The sequence below is a fragment of the Muscardinus avellanarius genome (genome assembly GCF_963383645.1).
Source record: "Muscardinus avellanarius genome assembly, chromosome: 2".
Taxonomy (NCBI): Eukaryota; Metazoa; Chordata; class Mammalia; order Rodentia; family Gliridae; genus Muscardinus; species Muscardinus avellanarius.
In genome coordinates, this window is record NC_137787.1 from 132905222 (window position 1) to 132920270 (window position 15049).

At 35.6% G+C, this 15049-nt stretch overlaps 1 protein-coding gene across 5 annotated transcripts in view; it reads left to right on the forward strand.

The window, feature by feature from the left end:
* The window catches only part of NBEA (neurobeachin), a gene marked incomplete at both ends in the record, with an annotated part of 621684 nt that overhangs the window by 39105 nt on the left and 567530 nt on the right, over nt 1–15049 (forward strand). The window lies entirely within an intron of this gene.

Here is a 15049-nt window from a genome sequence, read left to right on the forward strand (position 1 = left end):
ATCTTCCCAAATTTTATATAGGAGAAATGTATTTCTTTATAAAGGGACACTGTCAATGTAATGGATGATGGAAGTCACCTCTAATTTAGATGTCTAAGGAGATGGTACATTATACTACTGTCTTGTATTATATCCTGAAGTTGCTTATATTAAATTTTTTATTGGTGCATTATAGTCATACATCTTATAGGGTACAGGCATCTTATATGGTACATACATCTTATATGGTAGAGGCATACATGCACACATTTCTCATTTAGCCCTTCACCATTCCCACCCCATTCTGTCCCTCCTCCCTTCTCATGTTTGGCTTAGTGATTGACTTTGGTATGTTTGTGAATATACATCATGTGCATTAGAAATTTCCCTCTTCCCATTTCTAGCCCGCTTAGTTAAGTCTCCTAATATGCTCATCTATGTTTTTTTCTTCTTTGTCTAGAGTTCCTCCTTTGACCCCTTTTCTCCTTTTGCATTACTTTTTCATCTTTATGTCCTGTGTATTAAGTCATATTAAATGTAATATGTAGTGGAGCCATCATGGATTGCACAAAAGCACCCTGGGATCAGAGAGGAGGATACTCTTAATTTTGAAAAGAGGTATTTCAGAAGGCCTTATTGAGATGGAAAAATTTAAACTGAGCCTTGAAAGATTATTAAGGTTTGAGACACAAGAAAGAATGAGTCTTTGTGTGTGTTTGTGAAGAACATGAATAAAAGCAGGGAATGTAAATTATACAGTGGTTACATAGATGAACATGGCAGATTATGGGTTTAGAAAGATTGGGTGAGGCTAGAGCTTGCAGGACCATGCATGCTAAGGAATTCAGTCTGTTTTTAGAAAATCATAAGAGGGTTTTTTTTTTTTTTTAAAGCCTGGGACATCTGTGTTTTGGGAAGAATTATAGTGGGAGAGGAATTGATGACTTGGATAAAATTGAGGTCTTATTCTCAGGCCTAATTTATTTCTGACTAGTCTATTTTGTTTTCTTTTTTTCTTTCTTTACCCTCATTTTACAGACTTTTGTTATTATGAGTTAGGTTACTATTGGTTGCTTTCTTTTCTAATTTGTTTTGCTATGAACTAACACATTGATTTTTTAAACAAAACGTAATTGGTACTATAATCTTAATTTCTAAGTGTACAGATTATTTTGCCAATTCTTATTTGCCAATTTTCATTTTTCTTCTTGGAGCCCCTCTGCATTCTTACTTTGTTTCTCTGCTTTCTATTTTCTTTCCATTCTTTCCTTTTCTAGGCCATCCTTTTCACAGTCCTTTATGCCTCACATCTCTTGGAGTTTTCTCTCTCAAGGGCACTTTCTATTTCCAACTGCATTGCATGGTATCACATTCGCTACCCTTCTGGTTTCAGTGCTTATCTCATTCTTTCACAAAAACATTCCTAGATTAGACTGTCATTGTATTCTTTCTTTCTCTCTCTCTTTTCCCTCTCTCCCTCCCTCCCTCCCTTCCTTCTTTCCTTCCTTTCTTCCTTTCCTTCCTTCCTTTCTTCTTTCCTGTACTGGGGATGAAAACCAGGGGCATTCTACCTCCAAACTACACCCCAGCCCTGATTTTTATTCTCTATTTGAAACAGGGTCTCACTGAGTTGCGAAGAGCCTCACTAAGTAGCTGAGGCTGGCCGCGAACCGTGATCCTCCTATCTCAGCCTCCCAAATGCTGGGATATATTCTCCTTTTCTATCTCTGAACTGGATTGTCCCATTTATTTTCTTAATGCTCTTACCAGAGTCCTTGGCCATAATTCTGACTCTGGGGTTACCAGCTAGGCAGATTCAGCCACCCACCACCTCAAAAGCCCAAGCAGACAGATGAGTGGTAGGGATGTAAGAAAATAATTTTTTAGCAAGTCTATACTGGGAAGGAACAGGAGAATCCGTTCAAAGCCCTGTCTTCCAGTACTGACAGTAGCTCTACAAGTATATAAGGAGAAGAATTGAATAGGGGCAAAAAATATGCATAGTCAGGCAGTCTTGTTCAAGCTGTGGTCTAGTTGATGATCATCTTCGGTTGGGTCTGTGTGGTCCTGTTGGCACCTGGTAAATTGTTACTGTTTTAAGTAGCATTCAGTTGTCTTCATCTTCTTGAGATGATCATTCTTTGAGGCTTGCTGTTTCTGTAACCTGAGAGGAACTAAGGAAAATAACTCAGAGAAAGAATTGGCTAGAGTAGCAAAATGAAGTCAGTCAGGACAATGACTAGATTTTTTTTTTTTTTGCAGTACTAGGGATGGAACTCAGGGGCATTCTACTTTTGAGCTGCACTCTCAGCCCTACTTTTTATTCTTTCTTTTGCTGTTGGTTTTGTGGTCAGCTGATGTTTTGACAGTTACCTTAAACACCAAGATAGAGAAATATTCTGACTACAAACATAGTCACACCAAGTCTTTTATCCTCACTAACTCTATCTCTTGAATACTATTAATGTTTTTTTTTTTTTACTATGTTGTCATTTTGAGAAGTTTATAGATAGAATCTCATAGTATGTGACCTTGTGAGATTTATTTTTTCTAGTCAACATGAAGTCTGCGAGATTTATTCAGGTTGTTGTGTATGTCAATAATTTTTTCCTTTTTATTTCTGAGTACTATTCTAATTTGTTTAACCTTGCACTTATTGAGACATTTGATTGTTTTCAATTATAGCTGTTATAGATTAAGCTTCTGGTAACAAATGTGTACAGATTTTGATGTTGATTTAAAATTTCATTTTCATGGGTTAAGTTTCTAGCAATATAGGCCCTAGGTAATTTACTAATGTTTATCTAGTTTTAACAATAAATAGCCAAACTATTTTCCAAAGTGACTGTACCATTTTACTTTCCCAAAAGCAATGTAGGGACCTCATTTTCCTGCATTCGCATCAGCATTTGATATTGATTTTAGCCAATCTGATATGCATGTAGATCTCTTCATGCTGTTTATATATTCTCTTTGATGAAATTCCTCTTCATGTCTACTGCCCATTTTATAATTGTTACGAGTTTAAATTTTGAGAATGCTTTATATACTCAAGTATTAGTCTTTTTTCAAATATATAGTTTGCAAATATTTTCTCCTAGTTTGTAGCTTATATTTTCCTCCTCCTCCTCCTCTTCCTCCTCCTCCTCCTCCTCCTCCATATATATATATATATATTTTTTTTTTGGTGGTACTGGGGTTCCTGGAAACCTTTCTGTCTCTGGGCTACACTCCCAGACCTATTTCATACTTTTTAATTTGGAAACAGAGTCTCTTAAGCCAGCGAGACTGGCTTCAAACCAATGCTATCCTCTTGTCTCTGCCTCCGAAGCATGCGCCACCATGCCTGGCATTGTAGCTTTTATTTTCAACCCTTTAATATAGTCTTTTTCAGAGCAAAATTTTTAATTTTGATGAAGTCTAATATATTAATATTATGTTGAGTGAATCTTGCTTTTGGTGTTATGCGTATGGTATTTTTCGCCCAATTCTGGGTTTCAAAGATTTTGTCCATTATTATCCTCTAAAAGAATTAGAGTTTTTCCATTTAATATTTAAGTTTAGTGACTTAATTTGAATTAATTTTTGTAAACGTTTATCATGAGGGTCATGTTTTGCCTAGTGATGTCTAGCTGCACTGACTTCATTGCTCAAAATATTACTCTTTTTTTTCTTGAGTTGCTTTTGAACTTTTGTTTGAAGTTAGTTGGCCCTAATTGTTTAAGGACTATTTCTAGTCTTTTTTTTTTCCTGTTTTATGATCTATTTTATAAAACTGCCAGTACCACATGATCTGGAATTACTATAGCTATAGAATTATTGTACCTATATAATGATTTCTCACATCCTATTTCTTTGTTCAAAAATTTTAAGCTATTCTTTCTTTGCATTTTATATAAGTTTAAGAATTTTATGTATCTATAAAAATTGTCAATATTTTGGAAAGAGTTGTATTTAACTGATTTGTTAATTTGGGGGAGAACTGATACATTAATTATGTTGAATCTTTCAATCCATGTACATGGTGTATCTCTATTCATTTAGATCTTTTATTTATTTCATTAATGTTTGGGATGAAAGTTATGTACATAGTTTGTTAAGTTTATACAGGGAATTTGTTTTATAGTTATTATAAATATATTTAAAAACCAGGTGTGGTAGCACACACTTGTAAATAAGCATTTGGGAGGCTGAGACAGGAGGATTGTGGTTTGTTACCAAGTGAGGTCCTTTGCAACTCAGTGAAACCCTGTTTCAAAATAAAGAATAAAAAAAAGGGCTGGGGGGGGGTATAGCTTGGAGGTAGAATGCCCCTGGGTTCTATCCCTGAAAAAAAATATATTTTAATATATATTAATTTATATATATATATTTAATTTTTCCATATATTTGTTGCTAAATTATAGACATGCAGTTGACTTTTGTATGTTGATTTATCCTGTGACCTTGTTGAACTCACTTGATGGTTCCAGTTATGTTTTCATAGAGGCACTGGGCCTTCCTTCCTTTTCCTCTCTCCCCTTCTTTCCACCTCCCTCTCCTTACCCTTCTTTTATTTTTTTCCTCCTCAGATTGAACCCAGGGCCTTTTGGATGATAGGCAGGCACTATACTACCAAGATACACTACCAACCCCAGTTCTTTGGGATTTTCCATGTAGATATATCATAAGCAAATAGGGACTTTTATTTCTTTTTTTTTTTAAAGTCTGTATATCTTTTATTTCCTCTCCTTGTTCAGTTCCTTTGCCTACATCTTCCAGTAGTAACTTGAATAGCAGTAGTGAGAGTAAATACCCTTGCTATTACCCAGTGTTGGGAGTAAGCACTTAGTTTTACTACTACATATTTTAAAGGAGAAGTTTTTTTGTAGATGTTCTTAAGTTGAGTGAACTTTTCCTTTACTTTGTTTCCTGAGTATTGTGAATGTCTTCAGTCTTTTCATATCCTTTTTATATGAATTGATAAGATCAATATTTTTTCTTTAGCCTCTTAACATGGTGGATTACATTGATTGGTTTTATTTATTTTTTTATTTTTATTTATTTATTTTTTGTGGGGCTGGGGATTGAACCCAGAGGCGTTCTACCTATGAGCTACACCCCAGCCCTATTTATTTTATTTTATTTTATGTTATTTTATTTTATTTTGAAACAGAGTCTTGCTAAGTTTATGTGAGCCTCACTGAGATTCTGAGATTGGCTTCAAACCTATGATCCTCCTGTCTCAGCCTTCCAACAACTGGTGTTACAGGCATGTGCCACCAGGCCCAGCTCTTTGAGCTTTTTTTTTTTTTTTATGTTTTTGTTTTGAAGTGGTGTCACTAGTTTGCTGAGAGTCTTGCTATCTTGTTAAGGCTGTCCTGGAACCTGTGATCCTCCTGTTTCAGCTTCCTCAGTACTGGGATTACAGTTGTGCTCCACCATGCCCAGCTACATTGATTGATTTTTTTAATCCTAAAATAGACTTTCTCTTGGAATAAGCTATACTTAACCATGGTGTCTAACTCATTTTTTAGTACAGAAGTCTGTTAGTTAATATGTTAAGGATACCTGAATACATGAGGAATATTGGTATGTAGTTTCCTTCTTTCCTTTTTTCTGATTATAAAATTTATTTGGATAGAGTTTATAGTATTTCCCTATTATTCTTCTAATGTCTGTAGTGGTATTCTGTGTTTCATTCCTGATATAAGTAATTTGTGTTTTTTCTCTTTTTCTTTATCAATGTTGCTAGATGTTTGTTACTTCTATTAATTTTTTTCAAAGAACTGGTTCTTTTATTGATTGATTATTAAAAATTTAAATATATTTTTATTTTGATAAAGTATATATATAACACAAAACTTGTAATTTAAATGATTTTTATGTGTATAATTCTGTGCTGTTAATATATTCACAGGATTGTCGAATTATAGCACTGTTTTCAAAATTATCATCTTAGATAGAACCTCTATACCTATTAGGTAATTCCTTCCTACAAATTACTACCCCAGCCTTGGTAACTTGTAATATACATTTCTATGAACTTGCCTACTCTAGTTATAAAAGAGGAATAGTACAATATTTATATCTTTGTGGCTGGCTTATTATTATCATATATATGTATATATATATTTTGTGTGTGTGTGTGTGTGTGTGTGTGTGTGTGTGTGTGTGTGTAACTGGGGGTGGAACCCAGAGTATTTCTACCGCTGGGCTATACTCCCAGACCTATTTTATATTGTATTTGGAAACAGGGTCTCACTAAGTTGCTGAGAGCCTCACTAAGTAGCTGAGGCTGGCTTTTAGCCTGTGTGATCCTCCTGTCTCACCCTCCCAAGCTCGGTGATTACATGTGTGTGCCACCATGTCTGGCCTTATCATAATGTTTTTAAGTTCCATTATTATTTTAACATGTAATAGGACTTCATTCCTTTTGATGACTGAATGATATTCCACTTCATGAAATATACTGTTAAAAGTTGTTATAAATCTGTAACAGTTAAAGTATAGTATTGAAGCCAGGTGTGGCCAGGCATGGTGGCCATGTAACTTCAGTACTTGGGAAGCTGAGACAGGAGTTTAGGGCCAGCCTCAGTTACTTTGTGACATCCTCTGCAACTTAGTAAGACCCTGATTCAAAATAAATAATAAAAAAAATAGGGCCGAGGGTGTAGTTCACATATGGAATTTCCCCGGGTTTTAATCCCTACTACTTAAAAAGAAAAATATAGTATTGTCTTCCTTTCTTTGTGCTCATGCTTATTCATATTCTTTTACTCAGATGGGAATAGGACAGACAGAAGATAATTGAACTTATACATTAAGTTTTTCAGTATAGTGATTATGCTGTTTAACTCCCAAATTTATGTTTGGTTCCTTTTGTATAATTTCTCTTAAATTGATAATTTCTGTTTCTTTAGGTCTTATTATTCTGTTTTCTTTGTCCATGATTTTTCTTATTCTTAGAACTATTTAAGATAAAGTCTTGCTGGGCGTGGTGGTGCATGCTTGTAATCCCAGCATTTGGGAGGCTGAGACGGGAGGATCTCAGTTTGAGGACAGCCTTAGCTACTACTTAGGCCCTTTGGAACTCAGTGAGACCCTGTTGCAATATATAAAGAATAATAAAAAAAATATGGCTGGGGGTGTACCTCAGAGGTAGAATGTCTCTGGGTTTCATCCCCAGTACTGCAAAAAAAAAAAAAAAAAAAAAAAAAAAAAAAGAAAGAAAAGTCTTTTTCTACAGAGTCTAAGCGATGGCTGGGCTTCCTCATGGGTAGTCTACTAACCATATTTGGTTATTTCTTTGTTTTTTTTCCAGTTAGAAACTATTAGACTGTTTTTTCTTACTGTAGAGGATCAAATCCAGATCATGCATGCTAGCAAATGGTCTGCAATGAACTATGTATTCCCAGCCTTAGAAACAGAATATTTTGGTTATTATAGTGTAGTATAGCCACTTTGAATTACGGATCCTCCTTTTCCCCTGTGGGTGGGTGTTCTGCTGTAGTTTATTATTTGGTGACTCTTCTAAATTAATGTTGTCTGCATTCTCTGTTGTGCATGATCATTGCGGTCTGCTCCATTAGTTTGGTGGTCAACTGATGTAATTTTTCTTTTATTGGTGCATTATAATTATACTTAATAGTGGGATTCATTAATGTGTATTTGCTCATGCAATAATATAGTTTGGTCAACCTTATTCCTCAGTACCTTCCTCCCCTTCCCCTATTTTGATGGTTTCCCTTCTATTTTCATGAGACTCCCTCTACTTTTTCTTCTTTTTGTCTCTAGCTTCCACGTATAAGGAAAAAAAATATGGCTGTTGACTTTCTGAGTCTGGCTTATTTTGCTTAACTTGTTCTCAAGTTCAATTTTCCTGAAAATGACATAATTTGGTTGTTTAGGGCAGAATAAGACTCCATTGTGCATATATACCACATTTTCTTTCTTTATTCATCTGTTGACATACACCTAGGCTAGCTCTATTACTTGGCTATTATAAATTGTGTTTCTGTAAACATGGGCATGCATGTATCATCATAGAATGTTGACTTTAATTCTTTTGGCTAAATATGGACCAAAGAATTGTATATTTTAGTCTTATGGTGGCTTCATTCTTAGTTTTTAGAGGAACCTCCGTACTGATTTACATAGTACCTATATCAATTTGCAATCTTACTAACAATGTATAAATTTCCTCCCTGAATTTATTACTTGTATCCTCACCAGCATTTATTATTTGTATTCTTGCTGATTGCTGTTCTAACTGGAATGAGATAAAATCTCAGTGTAGTTTTGATTTGCAATTTTCTGATTGCTAAAGATGTTGAACCATGTATTTGTTAAATAATTTGTATCCATAACATGTTTTTTTTTTTTTTTTTTTTTTGTGTGTGTGGTACTGGGGATGGAACCCCGGGGCATTCTACCTCTGAGCTACACCCCTGATCCTATTTTCTATTCTTTTTATTTTTTGAAACAGGGTCACATTTTTGTAGCTTTAGTTTTCTCATTTCTTCTTCATCTTTATCTTCATCTTCTATCTTCTTTGTTGTCATCTTCATCTTCTTTTTTTTTTTTTTATTATAGTGCTGGGAATTGAACCCAGAGCCTCCCACATGTTAGGCAAGTTCTTTACCACTGAACTACATACCCACCCCATGATGTTGTCAGTTAACTTAAATGCCTGAATCCAAGAAAAAAAAAATTAAAAGAAAGAAACAAAAATACTTTCTCATTTTTTGAGGATTGGCTCTGTAATGTAAAGCCCACGGCTAACTAGAGGTGAAAGCTTAGGTTCTTATTTTGCCTTTTCTGAAGGTAAAACCTGCTTTAGGCATGTACATGACTTTCTTAATACCCCTATGTGCTTTGGAGCTTTGGAAAGTCCTTATACCATGTACATCTCCTTTCTTCACTTGGATGGTCTCTTGCTTGTTCCAAGGCTGATGTAGCCAGTACTTTTGTCTTTGAATGCTTTCAGCAAGTGTCCCAGTCCTGGGAATGCTCTGTGTTGCCAGAAACCAAGGTCACTCTTTGACCTCTCTTTGAGGGAGCTGTCAGACAGCAGCCACAATTCTTTGAGAAGGAAGCCTGTATTGCTGCTTCAGGAAGTAGCACAGGCTATATCCTCAGGGCTGCTGCCAGTCTGGCATGTAGGGTATGGTACCTGGGAAGTAGCATTCCACAGCATTCTTCACCACTAAGAGTAACTCCTTTCTTCAAGTTTGGTTCTGGCTGTTGCATATTATTATTATTTTTTTTACTGGTTCTAGAATTCTTAAGTTGATCCTGACATGTTTTGCCAGCTTATTAATAGCTTTTATGAAGCAGTATAGTCTTGGAGTAGCCTGTTCTGCCATTTTTTGGTGATGCCATCCACAGCTCTTTCTCAAAGATCTGCACCTCATCTGAATTTGCTTATGTTTGACCTTGTCATGTTGTATAACTTCACTTATTTTCATTTTCCTCTTATATGAGTAATTAACAGGATTTTTAGCGAAGAGTTCTTTAAAGCCATTTATTTCTAGTTTATGATAATATCAAACCATTATTCATTAAGGTTGGGAATGAATGTTTCTCTAATCTTGATAGTTTGATATAACATTAAGCCTCTTTAATATATTAAAATTATACTTTAGAAAGACCAGCCCTCTCTAGATAAAATAAATACACAACATATGCTATATATATATATATATATATATATATATATATATATATATTATTACTACTACTACTTCTGACAATGAGATCAGAGAGCCATAACTACTCATTTGTAATTAAGTGACATATAGAAAGGGGCACTTTTTAATTGTGTTTTTAACTGTGAAAGATGGCAACTTAGGCCTAATGGTTAGAATTGCAGGTTTTAATTGTTAATTCCTTTTTCAAGCAGATTTTTTTCTTTCTTTTTTATTCCATGTTTGCTGTTGACAGGTTTTGTAATAGTACTTGGCTATACCAAACTTTGCTAACATAGTTAGAGCTGGTTTAAGAGATTAGTCTAAAAATTCCTCCAGTGCTCTTTTTAGTATACACATCCTTCCACAGATTTCTTCAAAGGCTTATAGGCATAACCATCAGTATGTACTTCTTTCAGTTTCATCTGTATCTGCATCATTAAATTTCTTTTTTTTCTTTTTTTTTGTGGTGCAGGTATTGAATCCAGGGGCATTCTACCTCCAAGTTACACCCCCAGCCCTATTTTTTATTCTTTATTTTAAAACAGGGTCTTACTAAGTTGCAGAGGGCCTCACTAAGTAGTTGAGTTTGGCTGTGAATCTGGATCCCCCTCTTTCAGCCTCCCTAGTACTGGGATTCCAAGCATGTACCCCCAGACCCAGCTCAGTTAATTTTCTTTTATACTTTTATTGGTGCATTGTAATCTCACATCATTATATAGTTGATTTCTGTATATGATTTATTTCTAGAGAATCTCTTCTGAGTAACTAATCTCTGGTCTATAAGATTTGTAGTAATGCTGACTCAAGTCTGTTTGGTATATCATAATGAATAAATGGAATTTTTTTAGTTTTATGGCATGATGGAAATGATACTTGAGTTTGCTTTGGATCGATCTCAAACTAGTAGCTGAGAGGGTAGAAAAGCCACAATAAATTTGTATTTCTTGGAAACAAAACTTAAACTGGCCGAGTTACATGGTACTTCAGAAGTTGTAGATCAGATGATTACAAGTTTCTCATTGTTTTTTTTTTATTAGAGTGAGGCATTTGTATACACTTTTTTTATTGGTACATTGTAGTTATATATTGTAGTGAGAGTCAAAGTGATGGTGTCATACATGTACACATCACTTGCTGTATTTCTCTCTGCATCCCAACCCATTACCCCCTTCTGCCTCCCTGTTAATGCTAGTGAGATTGGTAGTGATACCTTCATATATGGACATAACATTATTTGAACTATTCCATTCCGCAGGCCTAGTTTCTTTCTTTATTTTATTTTTTTTTCGGGTCTGGGGATGGAACCCAGGGGCATTCGACCTCCGAGCTACACGCCCTGCTCTATTTCTTATTCTTTATTTTGAAACAGGGTCTCACAAAATTATAGAGGGCCTCACTAAGTTGCTAAGGCTGTCCACAAACCACGATCTTCCAGTCTCAGCCTCCCGAATGCTGGGATTACAAGTATGTGCCACCACGCCTGGCCTCTTGTTTCTTTAATTTTCCAAATGTAATACTTTTATTGGTGCATTTTAGTCTCACATATAACGTAGTTCAAAGTGGTAGTGACATACATGCACACAGCATTTGTTGGGCTTTCCCCCAGCTCCCTTCCCATTCAAGATATTGAAATTGGCATTGGTATTCTTATATATATATGCACAATGTGAGTGGAAGTGTGTCTTTCGTTAGTTCTCCCTCCCTCCACCCCAGTGCTACCTCCCTTGCTCCTCTGGAGTTTCCTGTTATCTAAACTCCCTCCTATGTACTTCTTACTCTGCTTTAGCATATGGGGGGAAACATACGACCTTTCATTTTCTGTGACTGGCTAATCTCACTCACTTAACATAATGTTCTCTAGTTGATCTTTTTTTCTGAAAATGACCAATTTTTTGTTCTTTACTGCTAAGTAGAATTTCATTGTGTGTATATCCCATAATATTGTAATCCATTCATCTGCAGATGGACACCCAAGTTGGTTCCATAATTCGGTCATTGTGAATTGTGCTACTATAAAAATGGATATGCATTATCACTGTAATATTCAGATTTCAGTCCCATTGGAAAGATACCCAGGAGTGTCATAGCGGGATTGTATGGTGGATCCTCTCCTAGTTTTCCGAGGAATTCTCCATACTCATTTTCATGGTGATTACAGCAATCCAGTCTATCAATAGTGTAGAAGAGTTCCCATTTTACCACATTCTCTTCAGCATTTTTGTTGTTTGACTTAGTATAGTTTTGATTTGCATCTCCCTGACTGATGTTGAACATTTTTTTTTGTATGTATTGGCCATTTGTATTTCTTCTTTTGTGAAGTGTTTGCTTAGTTAAATTGCTCATTTTTGGTTATTAGGTTTTTAGTGTTGTCTTTTAAGTACTTTGTATATTCTTAGTCCTCTCTCTATTAGAGGAATAGCAGGCAAAGATCTTCTATTCTGTAGGCTCATTTCCCCCCTCCCACTGCATTCACCAGTCTCCTTTGACTGTTCTACTCATCTTTCGTTTCTTTTAATTGAAATCACTTTTGTTTCCTATTTTCTCTCTGACTTACATATATGAGAGAAAACATATGACCCTTAACTTTCTAAGACTGGCTGACCTCATCATAAGACTTTCTAGTTCCATGTATTTTCTTGCAGCTGACATAGTGTTTGTTTGTTTGTTTATTTATTTATTTATTTAGCGGCACCAGGGATGGATCCTAGGGGCATTCTACCTCCGAGCTATACCTCCAGCCTTTATTTTTAATTAAAAATTTTTTTATTGAAAGTAAATGGTATACATTTAAACTGTACTTGATACCCTCCCCCACATTTCCCTTCCCCCCTCCTAACAATGAATACCTAGGGTAACCATGCTATATTCATACTTTTACACATATTTGGAAGTAGCCTCTCATTAATCAAGTTCGGCCTTCTTCCTCTCCTAGCTTTCCATTCAAACTTTGCTGAGATTTCCCTTCCATTATCTGGAGTCCCTCTGGTATTCCTAATGCTCCCTAGTTTGGGCATATTAGAGGAAACTTATGTCCCTTCTCTTTCTGTGCTTGGCTGATCTCACTTAACATAATGCTCTCCAGGACTTTGCATCTTCTCTCCAGGACTTTCCATCTTCTTACAAATGACATGATTTTATTCTTCTTTATAGCTGAATAGAATTCCATCATGTGTATTTCCCATAATTTTGTAATCCATTCGTCTGTTGATAGGAACCTAGGTTGTTTCCATATTTTGGCTATTACAAATTGTGCTGCTATGAACATAGGTATGCATATATTGCTGTAGTTCTCTGTTTTCAACCCCTTTCGATAAAGTGGTAAAGCTGGATCATATGGTGAATCTATTCCCAGTTTTCTAAGGAATCTCCACACAGATCTCCATAGTGGCTGAACTAGTTTGCACTCCCACCAATAATATAAAGGAGTTCCTCTTTCCCCCACATTCTCGCCAGCATTTGTTGTTATTTGATTTTTTTTATGCTTGCCAATCTGACTGGGGTTAGATGGAATCTCAGCGTAGTTTTGATTTCCATCTCCTTGATGGCTAATGATGAAGAACATCTTTTCATGAATCTATTGGCCATTTGTATCTCCTCTTTTGTAAAGTGTCTATTCAATTCGATTGCCCATTTCTTGATTGGGTTGTTTTGCTAGTGTAGAGTCTTTTGAGCTCTTTGTAAATTCTGGATATTAGCCCCCTATCGGAGATTGGTAAAGATCTTCTCCCATTCTGTAGGCTTCTTCTTTAGGTTCCTGATGATTTCCTTTGACGAGAAGAAAATTTTTAGTTTGATGCCATCCCACTTGTTAATTCTTGCTTTAATTTCCTGAGCTTTGGAGGTTTTGTTGAGAAAGTTACTGCTTGTGCATATATGTTGTAGTGTTGAGCCTATGCCCTCCTCTAATAACTTCACAGTCTCTGGTCTAATTTCTAAGTCTTTAATCCATCTTGAGTTGGTTCCTTTTATTCTTTTTATTTTGAAACCGGGTCTCACTGAGTTGTGAAGGGCCTTGCTAAGTAGCGGAGGCTGTCTACAAACCACGATCCTCTGGTCTCTGCCTCCTGAATCCTGGGACTCAAGTGTGAGCCACCACACCCAGCTTGTTCTTTTATTTGGCTGAGTATAATTCCATCATGTGTATATACAACTTTTTTTGTGTGTGTGTGGTACTGGGGTTCCTGGAAGCCCTTCTATATCCGGGCTACACTCCCAGACCTATTTTTTTTTTTTTTTTAAACAGGGTCTCTTAAGCCAGCGCAGCTGGCTTCAAACCTGCGCGATCCTCCTGTCTCTACCTCCCAAGCGCGGGGATTACAAGCGCGCACCACCACGCCCGGCTATATACAACATTTTGTTTATTCATTCATCTGTTGAGGGGCACCTGGGTTGGTTCCATATTCTGGCTACTGTGAACTGTGCTGTTATAAACATGGGTATGCATGTATCATTATAGTATTCTAATTTCATTTCGTTTCGAAAGATACCAAGGAATGGTATAGCTGTGTCATATGGTGGTTCCTTTTCAGAATGTTTAGGCCAACCCAAGGTCAGAATTTAACAGACAAGCTAATTGCTTATAAAGTTGAAGTTTGGATTTGTTACAGAGAAACACACACATAAATTTGAGACAAATGTTTAATTTCTAAAGACTTAAATGAATTTTTATTGCTTGTATGGACTCAAATGAAGACAAACTTTTTTGCATTTGGATCCTAGTTCCTCTTTATTTTATGACCCTTTTTATGATTTTAAAGACCCTGTTTCTGTGATTTCTTATCTGTAAAATAAAGATAATAATAGCTTTTTAGCGGATGTAAGGCCCCATCATGTTATATGAAGTATTGATATTGTTTTTTTATTATTCATCCCAATTACACCATACTCTGTAGTAATCTATCCATAGTCGGTGAATATCTTTTAAGTAATGGGTAGTTCATACTGGTTCTTGCTTCTAATTTTACTCTCTGTATATTCCTAATTTTGTTTTGTTTCTTTTGCTCTTTCACAAGTACTCATATTTTATGTTTTATATAATTTGTGAGCTGACCTTTTTTTTTGGAATAAGGTATACATACATACATGCACATCCTTTTTTTGGAGGAATTTAGCACTGTTCTTGGGGTTTTTCTTGTCCATTGGTAGATCCTAATTCCTAGAACAGTGAATTCTAGACATTGGCAAATAAAATGCTTGTTGAAGGAAAAATAATGACTGGATATCTTCAAAATACAAAATATTTTTATAAAAAGACATAGGACAGAAGACAAAAAGTTATTAGTCCTCAATCTTTCATTCCCTAGACTGGAAGGATTTCAGTTTGTCAATGTTCTTCTTTAAATATGATGCTTATAACTGAATATAATTGATCAATACAGAGTAAAAGAGCACCAATATTT